Raw genomic sequence first — 14,662 nt, 5'->3', positions numbered from 1 at the left:
CTCAACACGTCAAATTTATCAATTCCCTTCCGATGTGTGCTAATTAGCTCTCTATAAGGCCGCAAAGCATTCACTAGTGTCACCAACTGATTTGATTGCAGTATTATTATCTCGGTAGTTTTCTTTAAAATGGCACGTCTTCTCACTCTCAGCACAGTGGTCATTCATATCAGTCCGAACAAGAACATTGCCATGATCTCCTTTATCTCTGCAACGGCAGGGACAAATGGGTCATTCAGCAACTCAGCCATACAACTGATTCACTAAATATCAAGGTGTGGGGTTGGCTCTGCCTAAACAACTATCTGTGGTCGCCTAATAACATAATACAGAAAGAATACGACCACGGCCGATCAATGACGCCCTATTAACAATGAAACGACGAAAAAATAAATTCCCATGGACCTCTTTCTCTTGGCTATGTTGTGTGTCGATAATCCACCTAAAAGGTGACCATGGTTGGCCAACGACATCACACCAAGAATAAAAACAATTTCCCAAGGGCTCATCCCTTGGCTATGCCATTTGTGAATCACGCATCATTCAAAGTCTCACGTAAAAAAAAAAACTATGTTGGTACCAACCCATCTTGCCTCCCGTTTTCTCTAGAACCATTGAAAAGAAATAAATTCAAAAATGTTCTACCTATGCAATGACTGCGACCAACCAATGCCGTCATACAAAAGAAATGAAACCAAACTCCCAAGAGCTAAAGAACCCTTTTTCATCAACCCCTCAGAAGGGCTGTAATAACAGGTCATACAGGATAGGCGCCATTGACAGGAGCAAATCGCCCACAAGGACAGTCCCCGGTCACAATACTCCAACCCCCTTCAATTGAATCATCATCTTTTAATCTCACATCCAGCTACATCTTTGAATGACCAGAGGGTTCTGAGGGCCAGAGGCCTCACCCTTGCGAGTAGATAACTTTCGGTCGGATCCACAACCAAAAATCTCCCCCAATAAACATTACAACAGAACACACACACACCCATTCCCTCATCAACCTCTTTTGCTTTTCTTAACACTACCCCGACCCCCCCCCCCCCAAAAAAAAATGCTAAGATGTGTAATTCCCAACTTTTTTTTTTCTGACACAACTAACACTTTAGTCTTTCGAAATTAAGATAAAGAAATTAATCACTAAAATGTGTAATGTTTTACAGTCTCACGAGCTGGATACTAGTACTGCTCAGACTCAGTTTTCCAGGTGCAACGCTACACCCATGATTTACTCTAAGTAAATAGTCCATCTAAAGAAAAAAATTAAAATCGCTTTCCAATGCTAAAAGGATTGAATAGAACAAAAATAATTTCCCAACACTCAGTCACCACAACTACACAGGATTCCATCAGTTCCCATTTACTCAGGGGGTACATCCTCCTAGACTGAGGGAAAACCTTCATTTTCATTTCAAGAAAATAAAAATATATTCATTTAATCTCTCCAAATTAATATTCTCAGTTGTTCCTGATCAATCTAACCAGATTGGAGGCACTTAGACTCTTGTTTCCTGATTAAGAAATCCTCCCCAACTGAGGACAAATTAAACATTTTTTTTTTTCAAAAATTAACTTAATTGTCAAAATTAACACTCTTATTTTCGACTAAATTCAACTAACATCTGTTTGATCTGATAAGCAAAATACTCCCAGACTGAAGAAATTAATTTGATTATCAAAATTAACTTATTTATTTTTGACTGAATTCAATCAACATCTGTTTGATCTGAAACTACTTGTATCCACTCTCACTGAAAACCATTAACACAAACTCTCAAGCAATAATTATCAACAACAACAACCTAGACTTCTGCTCCATAACATGCACTGAATCAGCAAACAGAAATCAATGTTATATAAACAAAGACCCAATGTGATATATATCCCACATAAGTTCTCTCCTCTTAACTGAGAATGAATTCAGCCTCAACACAATGCACGAGTGGGTGGAGTGAAAGGCGATCACATTGTGAGATTCCCCCACTTTCTTCCCACTGATATTAGTAAACATCAGCCAACAAGCCTGCCGACCCACACACATCCTTCCTTCTGCCACAAAGTGGAGATTCACTTCCTCCTTTCCCTCTCTTCCCTACGTGCTTTCTAACGGCAAACAGTATTTTATCATGCTTTTATAAATTTTAACGCAATGCATCTTCTTCAACGCATTTCTGTTCACAAACTTTAAATAACTGATTCACTCATTCGCCCGAAGACCCTTATAATTGCACCTAAATCATACCAATCCCAGTCTTCCAGGAACGGACATATAGTATCCATAACGGATATCCCACCCTAACTGATTGAGGTCAGCTTCCTTCTCCCAGTTCTCATCCTCTAGTCCCCAGAGAGGTTTAGCTTCGGCAACTGGTCTTGACTTAGTCTTCTTCATAGTGGCTCCCTGACCTCATCCCATAGTCCTGAACTTCAAATTCGTCCCCACACTCTATTACTAGTCTGAGCATAATCTACCACCCAGCTCAGCTTAACAGGGTTACCATTCAACACATCCTGCCTTATATCCCGGTCAAGAAGGGCTTCACCTAACACGTCAGTTAACAGGACTTGTATCAGCCCACACTCTCAGACCTACTGATCCAGAAAAGCTCTTATTGCCAGCTCGGATACCCGCTCAACTATGCTACTAATCTCTTCTTCGGCTCATTGACAGAGCCTAAATAATTCCCGGACAGCATTGATAGCTGTTCACTCACTACTAAATTCTTTGATTAAAGCTGACCTTAATTGATGCCAGGTCAACTGGGGATTTTCCTGAAACTGCCTACCTACGAACCTGGAAAACTGGACTTGATGTGGCCTCATAGGCAAGTAAAATAATCGCTGCATCTTGCAGATTGAAAACAATCTGCTTTTTCCCCACAGCTTCTAACCAATTGTCTAACTTGGTTGCTATCCCTTGGAAACTCGCAATTCCCAGATTTCCTTATATGGTTTGAAAGGCTTCCATAACCTTAGGTGAGCCCAGACTCTGCTCCAACCTATCTTTAAGCTCCCCATGGATCTGGTCGATCCAACGCCTTGGGCTATCTGCATTTACGTTCACCCCATAATCCTCTATTTTCTCCCCCAATTGTTCCAGTGCTACCCTCTTCTCAATCACGCCCTTAACAACATCAGTCACCATACCCGTAATTATTTACTTTCTTATTATTATTGATTATTCCTTTTGCACCCAACAATAAAAAAAGTCAAATATAATACAATGTAATCAATCAACAAGAAGGAAAAACTACACAATTAACTCTTTTACATCCACTTTTTTTCCAAACACTTATTATTGATTATCTACCCTCTCTCACGCTTCCTTAACTCTCTTTTTTCCAATATAACACAATCCTGCTCACACCTTACATGTCTCTCTCTAGTTACTTAATTAACACAAACAACAGTTTCGTTTTCAAACAACATGCCTCTCTTTCTCTTTTGTTATCACTGAGCACAGATCATGCAGACAGCAAGAAAGAAACTCAAAAAACAAAATTTCCCTTAGCCGATTGACTGTTCTGTTCTCTCTCTCTCTCTCTCTCTCTCTCTCTCTCTCTGTACCTTTGGTTTTCTTTGTCTTCCTCTTGAGTCAGCGGTTTTCCCTAAGAGAAAAACGATTTCTCTTTCACTGTCTCTGTGCACCTTTGCGTTTTTCTGTCTCTCGGTATTTTATCTAACTTTTTCTTTTTTTTCACAAGTGTTTACATATGTACATTTTTTCAGTTCGTTTACACAAGAAAACAATCAAAATCTTATTCTTTGTTCTTCACGATGACAGCCGTGATGGAGAGAGGGAGCATGTGTTTCTCTCAAGATTCGGCTTCGATCTACTAATTTTGGCTCGGGCATTTGCTTATATTGGAAGGTGATGGTGGGATAGGCTGTTCTCTAGACTAATTAGAACTCAACACGTCCCTTGGGGAATCCTTGCATCTTTTGCGTATGTGCATCCCTGCCAGGCTTGCGAATCTGGGATCACAACTTGAATCTATTCACGCACTCAAAGGTTAACATTTTACCCCTCACACTCAGAGAGCCAGACTGCCTGAGCATGGGTTCGTCAGATCCAACGAGCTTATGATTTCATTCTACATTAATCCGATATCTCCTGTCATTTTTCCCAAATAATAAAATATATGTTTCCTTTACAAAAACACAATAAATCCATCCCTTATAGGTTACTCGCTGCTGTCCAGGATCCAATTAACATTTAACCGACAATCTCAGCATAATTACCCGGCCTTACTTATGGTTTTAGGAGATCTTAATCTCCCCAATGGGGAGCACTATCACTCCCCTAGGCAGTCAAGCCATAGTTCACAAAGAGGAAATCATATATAAGAATAATAATAAAAAAAACAAATACTTGAAGGTCAGTTTCCAGTATAAACAGAGCCCCTAAATTCGTTTCTACTTCAGAGAATAGAGGGAAATAATGATGCAAACCTTCCCGCCTTTGCAAGTGGTGCCCCTGTCATGAGAGGTCATTGTTCCTTTTAAAATATGAAGAAATAACCATTCCCTACACAATAATAATACAAAGTATAAAATAAATATAAAAATATAAATAATAATAATATCCAATTAATATTATAATGTATAATAATATAAAATATATAATAATAACATAAAACTATTACTAATAAAGTTAGAAAATAAAATCGATTCTTTTTAAGCGTTTATGGAGAAATCTAAAAATAAAACAGAAAAGTGTTCTTTTTTCGAGGGATCTAGAAGATCCCAAAATCGAGGTGTTCCACTTTTGGAAATTCTTGAAGGTTCCATTCTACCTGACTAAAAAATAGGCACTAATAGCGCCATAACTTCAGTTATTATTAAATTAGCTCTGAGAAGGAACGCTAAGTTGGGGTGGCTTTTCAAGTATTTTTGACTCCAGTCAATTGCCTTGGATAAAATCCAGTAAAAAGGAATTTCCTGAAACAAGCCTTATTGCAAACTCCTTCACAAAATAAATGAACGGACACTTGATAAATATTGATTTTTCTGATATTATATTTTGACTAATATAAAAATGTATTTTACTAAACTATTATTATTCTGCAACAAAAGGTAGTAACAAAGAAGTAAATTTATTTCCCTTACTCCTTTTTTGTAAATGAAATGTTTTTCCATCTGTTCAATAAATTTTCTTTTTCCTGTTAAACTCCTTTTAGTTTTTTTTTTTTTTTTTTTTTTTTTGCAATATATGTTGTATGTCTACCCCTAGACATTTATCTTTAACGTAACATTCCAGTCATGACTGAGATCCACCAGGACCATTATTAGGCTTGATAAAATATGTTCTCGTCCCTCAATTCCATCATTTATGGCAACTAGAAAATGAGACGCTTTACAGCCATGAATTGTTAAAAGAATGTATTATTTTGATTCTACTACTCAAACTTGGAAAATTATAACAAATCAAATCCTGCCGAGAAAATTAAAGAAACCAACCTCGTTGAAGATAACGAGTATACACCAGTTGCTCGACTACGATCACTTGTCTTCTAAATGTGAATAAGTTATAAGTAATCACTGACATATGGGGGCGAGCAAACTGTTAAATACCTGAGGTTTTGAAAAATGAGTTAAAACTAAAAAAATATACAATATACAGTTAGAAACTCACCAAGTGTATGCAACGGTTACATATTTTCGGTGGGTTTCTAACAGTATTTTGGATAATTTTGTAGTTTTAACTAATTTTTCAAAACTTCACGTATTTAACAGTTAGCTCGCCGCGATTCGTCTTTTCCATAATAAATAATAATTGATAAAAACTATAATTTTGGAATCGATTAAATCTTTTTCTTAAATCCAACATGCTGGACTCGACATGGCAGAGAAGTGAAAACAGGGTGTGTTGATACTATGTCGTTTGGCTTAGAATTTCTGGCTGATCCTATCATGGTGAATAGACTCAGCAGCTGCAATTAATGACTGAATATCGGCCAACTGGAGCTGGCAGGATGGATGTGAATAGGAAGAAAAAGTCAATGGTGTCTATAACGTTGGACGGAAGAGGTAAGTTGGACCCTATAAGCAAGATTGAGCAGTTCTATTAGAGAACTATGACAAGCCATAATAGTGCCGCACACAGATGACGGTAAGCTGTCGAAAGACCTGAATGACTCCCAAACTATAAACTCATACCACACTGAATGATCTAATTTAAAGAAAACTATGGACGTTCATATATTCAGATGGACACAATATTCAACTGGACTACATAATAAATAGAAAATAAATCAATAGTGTTAAAAACTGAATGGTATCATTCCAAAATAAGGCATTTCTTCTGATCACCACATAATCACATTAATTAGTAATCTCAGTTTACGAGCAAATAAGCCAATATCAGATGCAAATACCACCTATGACTGGGGGCTACTATAAAAAAATAAGAATCTACAAAACCAATTAAGTCTCACTATAAGAAATTGCTATAAGGCACTTCAAAGAAATGACGTCAATGGCACTAAAGAAAAAATGTTGACGACGCGTATAAAAACTTCATCTAAACCCATAATGAAACTGGAGATCTATACGTACCAAAGAAAAAAAATGGTGAAACAAAAGCTGCCTTGGGAAAAAGAAAATAATTCAAATTAAAAGAAGAGAACTAAACAGGCTAGCACTAATAGAAAATACCATCACACACTAATAGGAAATACCATCACACACTAATAGGAAATACCATCACACACTAATAGGAAATACCATCACACACTAATAGGAAATACCATCACACACTAATAGAAAATACCATCACACACTAATAGGAAATACCATCACACACTAATAGGAAATACCATCACACACTAATAGAAAATACCATCACACACTAATAGGAAATACCATCACACACTAATAGGAAATACCATCACACACTAATAGAAAATACCATCACACACTAATAGGAAATACCATCACACACTAATAGGAAATACCATCACACACTAATAGAAAATACCATCACACACTAATAGAAAATACCATCACACACTAATAGAAAATACCATCACAACATCAAATCTGTTGCCAAGGCCGCTGGAAAAATGGTGGGTTCTTTCTATCGATCCAGTACATATCGCACTGCTGATGCAATTCTCTATTTATATAAGAGCCAGGTACGTTCAAGGATGGAATACTGTTGCCACATCTGGGCAGGAGCTGCTAGAAAGGACTTGGCCTGCCTATAGAGTTCAAAATAGACTTCGTAGCCTCGTAGGAGATGTCCTTTTCTCTTCCTTGCAACCTCTATCTCACAGAAGAGATGTTGCGAGTTTGTCTCTGATGTATCGTTATTTTCATGGAAAGTGTTCGACTGAGCTTCAATCTATGGTCCCCCCTCGCAAAACTTTCACAAGAAACACTCGTCTAGCTGTAAACACTATCAATAATTCCCCCCACTCTTTATCTGTGCCTAAACCTAAACGTAGATTCCATGAACAAAGCTTTTTTATTAGAACTGCACGCCTGTGGAATTGTCTTCCATTTTCCTGCTTTCCGGCTGACTATAATATGGTTGTCTTCAAGTCTAACGTAAATAAGTTCTTGATGAACCGTTCCATATAAGTTATCAAATTTACCAAATTTTCATTACTAATGATTATTATATTGTCCAATTTCTACTGTACACTCTTTAACCCTTATCCTTGAGTGGCCTCTTGGCCTTGATAATGTGTTGATACCTATGAAAAAAAAAAGAAAAGAAAAAGTCCAATGTGAACAAGATCTAATTGAATCGTCCCCCTAAGTAATCCAAGTTACAAAATTCCCACTGTTTACGATGCTGAAATCACAAGGACTAATGTATACCTATTAACCCTTATCCTTGAGTGGCCTCTGGGCCTTGATAAGTGGTGACACCCATGTAAAAAAAAAACAAAAAAAAAACAAACAAAAAAAACAAAGAAGCTCAAAAAGATTGTAGAAACTAAATATTTCAAAGAACAGCAGAACTACAGTCTCAAATTGATAAAATCAGAAATTCCACAGAAAATAGACAATCTTCACTCGAATGGCAAACAGTCAATGATATTACAAGCAAAAATAGAGTTAAGATACAAAGTAAACAGCCAGGACATACGTTTGAAGAGATAGAAGTGTTATTTTCACAATCTACTCGGCAAAGTACCCATTGGATCTGATTCCTCCACTTACATTAATCGCAAACACGGGTTAGTAATAAAAACCGGGCCATTAACTAAACATGATTTAGAAATAGTTTTGAGGAAAATATTAGACAAGAAAGCAGCCAGTCCTGAAAAAAAAGTCCACCTGAATATGAAGAATCGTCAAGTTTAATGACCTCCTGCTATATTTTTGTAACAAAGTGTACAACAGCAGTACGATAAAGTCATGGACTTGTAGTTGTTGTAATTCCCAGGCTAATTCGATTGTCGCCCTTTAACTCAGAAGAGTGACACAGCCACGTGACTTCCTGTTTCTCATATTTTTCTCTTTTTTGTACTGGACCCTCAAGCAGTCAACATGTAATGAAGAGCCGCCCCTGCGGCCACCCAACCAGCTCTTGACTAACATATTTATATAAATAGATTGCATTCCTTAACTGATTTATACCAGTATGTTTTCGTCATCATTATGCAATATTTTGCTTTTTCAATCCGTCTAGCATGCAATTCATGCACCATACACATGGGGACGGGATCGTCTATCATGCAAGCAGACCATCCTGTCCCATCCCTCCTCCACAGACTAAAAGTTGCATACTGCCCTTTCCAAAGAACAGAAGGATTTCAGTCAGTGACATACTTCCCTTCCCATCGGAAAGAGATCTCTGACAGACAAATAACTATGTAGGAATCTCCCTTATACCAATAGCTGCAAGAGTATAGAAGACACTCAATAGAATATAACCTGAAATGAAAGAGATTCTCAGAAGCAATCAAAATAGTTCTTGTTATTTGGATAATTTGGACTATTGTTCTCATCTCTTATGTTATTGGTCTTATGTTTGTTTGCGCCATATGATCATGTTTCCATTTGTTTTCAGGTATTTCGGTAAAACAATTCCAGCGATAGCTTTCATTTATTTTTCGAAGATGACATGCTTTCATAAATGCATAAATAATAATCCATTCTGTTTTCGGCCCTGTCGGTGGGGCATTAGAAAAGACCGACTGCCCCCCCCTGCAGAGAGTAAAAGTCCCTCAATAGGGGTCCTGGATAGGACCTTAAACTATATCCAGTGGTGAGGCCCCAGCTTATGGGCTTTGGGGAGTGTGGAGCCACCCTTTAATTACCATTGCTCCCAGGTCCACTCTGACCCGGAGGGGTAGTACCTGTTAGGGTTCCAACTATGGGTTAAATAGAAACCGACTTGAAAACAACAAATATATTCTATTAGAAATTTTTTCTTAAATCTTTGGATTCGGCATTAAATAACCCGAAAAGGGTTGATATGCCGTAAAACAAAAACAACCAACCAACCATTCTTTTTTCTTTGTCTCTCACTACTCAGATAATTTTCACGATTCTCATAAAATATTAAAAATACATAACAATATATTCATTTATCATACGATCGTTGCTCTAAATCTCAAGTTTTGCTTAAATCTAAGATCGCTGTTATACTGTTATATAATATAGTCATACAAGTAATATACTGATGTCATACTTTAAATGCTGAATCGAACTTCTGGCAGGCATAAATTTTACCAGTGTAGTTTATCAACTAGAAAACTAATATTTATATATAGACATTGTTAATTCTCTCACAGAAGACATCATTTCTTTTACTTAACTGCTGACGTTTATCATATTCTATCCAGCATAACATGTAATACACTCATCTGTTTTCAAAGTCAATAATTGAGCTAACTCCGTTTCATCAATTACACTAGAGATCGTTAGTAATAATGCTCTATTTTAAAATTCATTTACATAGAAAAACAACATGATGTTTTTGAATTTTTAAGATGATGATTGATAATTCGTATTCTATCCAGCACAACATGTAATACACTCATCTGTTTTCAAAGTCAATAATTGAGCTAACTCCGTTTCATCAACTACACTAGAGATCGTTAGTAATAATGCTCTATTTTAAAATTCATTTACATAGAAAAACATGATGTTTTTGAATTTTTAAGATGATGATTGATAATTCGTATTCTATCCAGCACAACATGTAATACACTCATCTGTTTTCAAAGTCAATAATTGAGCTAACTCCGTTTCATCAACTACACTAGAGATCATTAGTAATAATGCTCTATTTTAAAATTCATTTACATAGAAAAACAACATGATGTTTTTGAATTTTTAAGATGATGATTGATAATTCGTATTATTTGGATTATGTGGACTATTGTTCGCATCCGAGTGTTATTGCTCTTTACTTTTCCAAACTTTTAATCAGTTAAAATATTTTTTTTTGATGACATTTTCACCCCAAACAAGGCAAGTTGCCACTTTGATGTAGGGGGCTACTATCAGGGGCAACAACTACTGGGGTACTATGTAGGGATTTGGGCAGCAAGATGTCGGTTCACGTTACACTTGAACTTCTGCACGTCAGTACTGTTGGGGAAGCAGTGACCTGGAATGGAATTCCAGAGTCTAGCGGTTCTGGGGAAGAAACTACTGGAGTAAAAAGATCTAGGAATCTCTACAGTGTGGGGGTGGGATTTTGCAGCCTGTCGGGTTTGTCGAGGGTGCTCACGTCGTGGGGGCGCAAGTGATTGCAGTTCGTCAGAGCATTCACCACTAAAATACTTGTAGAAAAGGCAGAGGGATGCAACATTTCGTCGATGGGACAGAGGCTGAAGCTTAGATGCCAGTTCAGGGCCTATCAGGTTTGCGACTCTCTTTTGAACCTTGTCAAGGAGCGAGAGACTAGTAGCAGATGCACCAGCCCAGATGTGGCAGCAATACTCCATCCATGGGCGAATGGTGGCCTTATAGAGGTACAGGATACTTTCGGGTGTTAAAATATTACTCATGTATTAGTTTATATTATCGACAAAAGTCTTCATCTCTCTGTTAGCTAGAAAAGTCGATTCTCATTATCCATTCGGAAACAGACTCACCAAGTATGGAATATTCTACCATATTTATAATACGGAGACAGTGTACATGTATTGGTAAAGTTCTTAATAAGAAAACCAATTCTTGCCAGTGTACTGTACAATCTATCTCTTCGTTTATCGCAACAATTATCGACTACTGATGTTAATTTTTTATTTGAATTGCTTTCACTAAAAATTTGTAGCCACATCGATTCAAAACGACTCTAATGCAGTTTATTAACTAGTTATATATATTTTAAATACGAATATGCCTTGACAGAATATTTCAATTCTCCTTTTATTTCTGTTGTGTCTGGAGAAATGGGTTGACGGAATAATCAAATGAATAAACAATAATCAAATAATAAACAAATAATAAACAAATAATAAACAAATAATAAACAAATAATAATCAAATAATAAACAAATAATAAACAAATATTAAACAAATAATAATCAAATAATAAACAAATAATAAACAAATAATAATCAAATAATAATCAAATAATAAACTAATAATAAACAAATAATAAACAAATAATAATCAAATAATAAACAAATAATAAACAAATAATAAACAAATAATAATCAAATAATAATCAAATAATAAACAAATAATAAACAAATAATAAACAAATAATAATCAAATAATAAACAAATAATAAACATACTCAATTTATAGAAATAATCAAATAAATAAGCAATAATCAAATAATAAACAAATAATAAACAAATAATAAACAAATAATAATCAAATAATAAACAAATAATAATCAAATAATAAACAAATAATAAACAAATAATAATCAAATAATAAACAAATAATAAACAAATAATAAACAAATAATAAACAAATAATAAACATACTCAATTTATAGAAATAATCAAATAATAAATAAAAAATAATCAAATAAATAAGTAAACAATAATCAATTAATAAATAAAAAATAATCAAATAAATAAGTTAACAATAATCAAATAATAAACAAACAAATAATAAAATAATCAATAAACAAATAATCAAATAATGAATGAACAATAATAAAATAATACATAAACAATAAGCCAAAAATAAATACACAATAATAAAAACATAAAAAACAAATAATCAAATAGTAAATAAACAAATAATCAAATAATAAATAAACAAATAAGTAAGTAAACAATAATCAAATAATAATAAACAAATAATAAATACACAAATAATCAAATAAATAAACAATAATAAAATTATAAATAAACAATAATCACATAATAAATAAGCAAATAATCAAACAAAAAATAAAAAAATAATCAAATAAATAAGTTAACAATAATGCAATAATAAACAAACAAATAATCAAATAATAAACAAATAATCAAATAATAAACAATAATCAAATAATAAATAAACAATAATCAAATAATAAATAAACAATAATCAAATAATAAATAAACAAATAATAAATAATAAATAAACAATAATAAAATAAGTAAACAAATAATCAAATAATAAATAACCAATAATCAAATAATAAATAAACAAATAATCAAATAATAAATAAACAAATAATCAAATAATAAATAAACAATAATCAAAACATAAACAAACAAATAATCAAATAATAAATAAACAATAATCAAATAATGAATAAACAATAATCAAATAATAAATAAACAATAATCAAATAATAAATAAACAATAATCAAATAATGAATAAACAATAATCAAATAATGAATAAACAATAATCAAAACATAAACAAACAAATAATCAAATAATAAATAAACAATAATAAAATAATAAGTAAACAAATAATCAAATAATAAATAAACAAATAATCAAATAATAAACAATAATAAAATCATAAGTAAACAAATAATCAAATAATAAATAAACAATAATCAAATAATAAACAAATAATCAAATAATAAATAAACAAATAATCAAATAATAAATAAACAATAATCAAATAATAAATAAACAATAATCAAATAATAAATAAACAAATAATCAAATAATAAATAAACAATAATCAAATAATAAATAAACAATAATCAAATGATAAATAAACAAATAATCAAATAATAAATAAACAATAATCAAATGATAAATAAACAATAATCAAATAATAAATAAACAATAATCAAATAATAAATAAATAATAATCAAATAATAAATAAACAATAATCAAATGATAAATAAACAATAATCAAATAATAAATAAACAAATAATCAAATAATAAATAAACAAATAATCAAATAATAAATAAACAATCACATAAGTAAACAAATAATCAAATAATAATAAGTAAACAAATAATCAAATAATAAATGAACAAATAATCAAATAAATAAGTAAGCAAATAAACTAATAATGAATAAACTATAATCAAATAATAAATAAACAATAATCAAATAATAAGTAAACAAATAATCAAATAATAAATAAACAAATAATCAAAAAACAAACAAATAATAAATAAACAATAATCAAATAATAAATAAACAAAAGTCAAATAATAAGTAAACAAATAATCAAATAATAAATAAACAAATACTCAAATAATAAATAAACAAATAATCAAATAATAAATAAACAATCACATAAGTAAACAAATAATCAAATAATAACAATAATAAGTAAACAAATAATCAAATAGTAATAATAAGTAAACAAATAATCAAATAATAATAATAAGTAAACAAGCTCATTTTAAATTAAGTACTATTTATTCACGACAGAAACATTAATTATTTACAGAACGATGCAGCTGGCATATTGTATTTCTTGTTCTCTCTCTCTCTTTCAAAGTCTCTTTACTTTAGAATCTACAAAAGGTGGATAACTCTAACTTTCTTGATTACAGTAATTTCCCATTTTGCCTTTGATCGCTATAACATCTCTTTGAAATATGCTGCTTGTATTATGTTTAATGTGGGTCTAGTTGTAGAGCTGAAGTTGGTTTGCCCCTTTATGGACCTTTCTTCTTAGACTTGCTTTGTTTACTGCATATTGCTGGAACACTTTGGTGTAATTCAAATGTGTCCATTAAAATATTTAATGGAATGCTTGTGTTATTTGTCTCTTTGGCAGATATTAATGATGCAGTTGATTTGTAGGTCTGATCCAAATAGATGATTGCACATCCACATCATTAGGTGTATCAGAATTTTTGTAGGAATTTTTGACACCCCTAACACGAAACTGCTAATAAAATTAAAAAAAAAAAACTCGTAATTTCTCTCTTAAAAGTGGGTTGTTTATTTTCTTGATTAGTTATACTTCCGAAATAAACTATTAAAGTTGTATAAAAAGTAATAGAAATATTATTTTTAATTTAAAAAATATACTAATGAAATTAACTGAATTTTACGAGCTCAGTATTTTTCAATTTTTAAACTTTAAAAATCTATCAAAATTTTTCTATTTATTCAATTTTTACAATATTTTGAAAGTCAATGTAAAATTTTATGCTCTTTCCAATAAACCGAATATAATATTTTAGACAAACGTTTTTTTTAATTCACGCCCCCATTTTCAAATGTCTATTAAAAAGTAAATAATTAATTTGCTCACCAAAGTTTTATATATCACAAATTGAAGATAAAAGATCAATAAATAATATATTCAA

The 14,662-nt window shown here is 32.2% G+C and overlaps 1 long non-coding RNA gene across 1 annotated transcript in view; it reads left to right on the top strand.

Moving 5' to 3' along the window:
* Nucleotides 1-5,176, top strand: part of LOC145269569 (uncharacterized) — a 24,315-nt gene extending 19,139 nt beyond the window's left edge. The window contains exon 2 of the long non-coding RNA XR_013865107.1: nt 1-5,176. This exon is cut by the window's left edge and continues 1,181 nt beyond it. This is a non-coding gene — a long non-coding RNA (uncharacterized LOC145269569).
* The last annotated feature ends 9,486 nt before the right edge of the window (nt 5,177-14,662 follow it).

The sequence above is a fragment of the Euprymna scolopes genome, chromosome 45 (genome assembly GCF_053919585.1).
Source record: "Euprymna scolopes isolate OS-2025 chromosome 45, ASM5391958v1, whole genome shotgun sequence".
NCBI classification, from domain to species: Eukaryota; Metazoa; Mollusca; class Cephalopoda; order Sepiida; family Sepiolidae; genus Euprymna; species Euprymna scolopes.
Note: the sequence above shows the minus strand (reverse complement) of the source record. Positions and strands in the feature narration are given on the sequence as shown.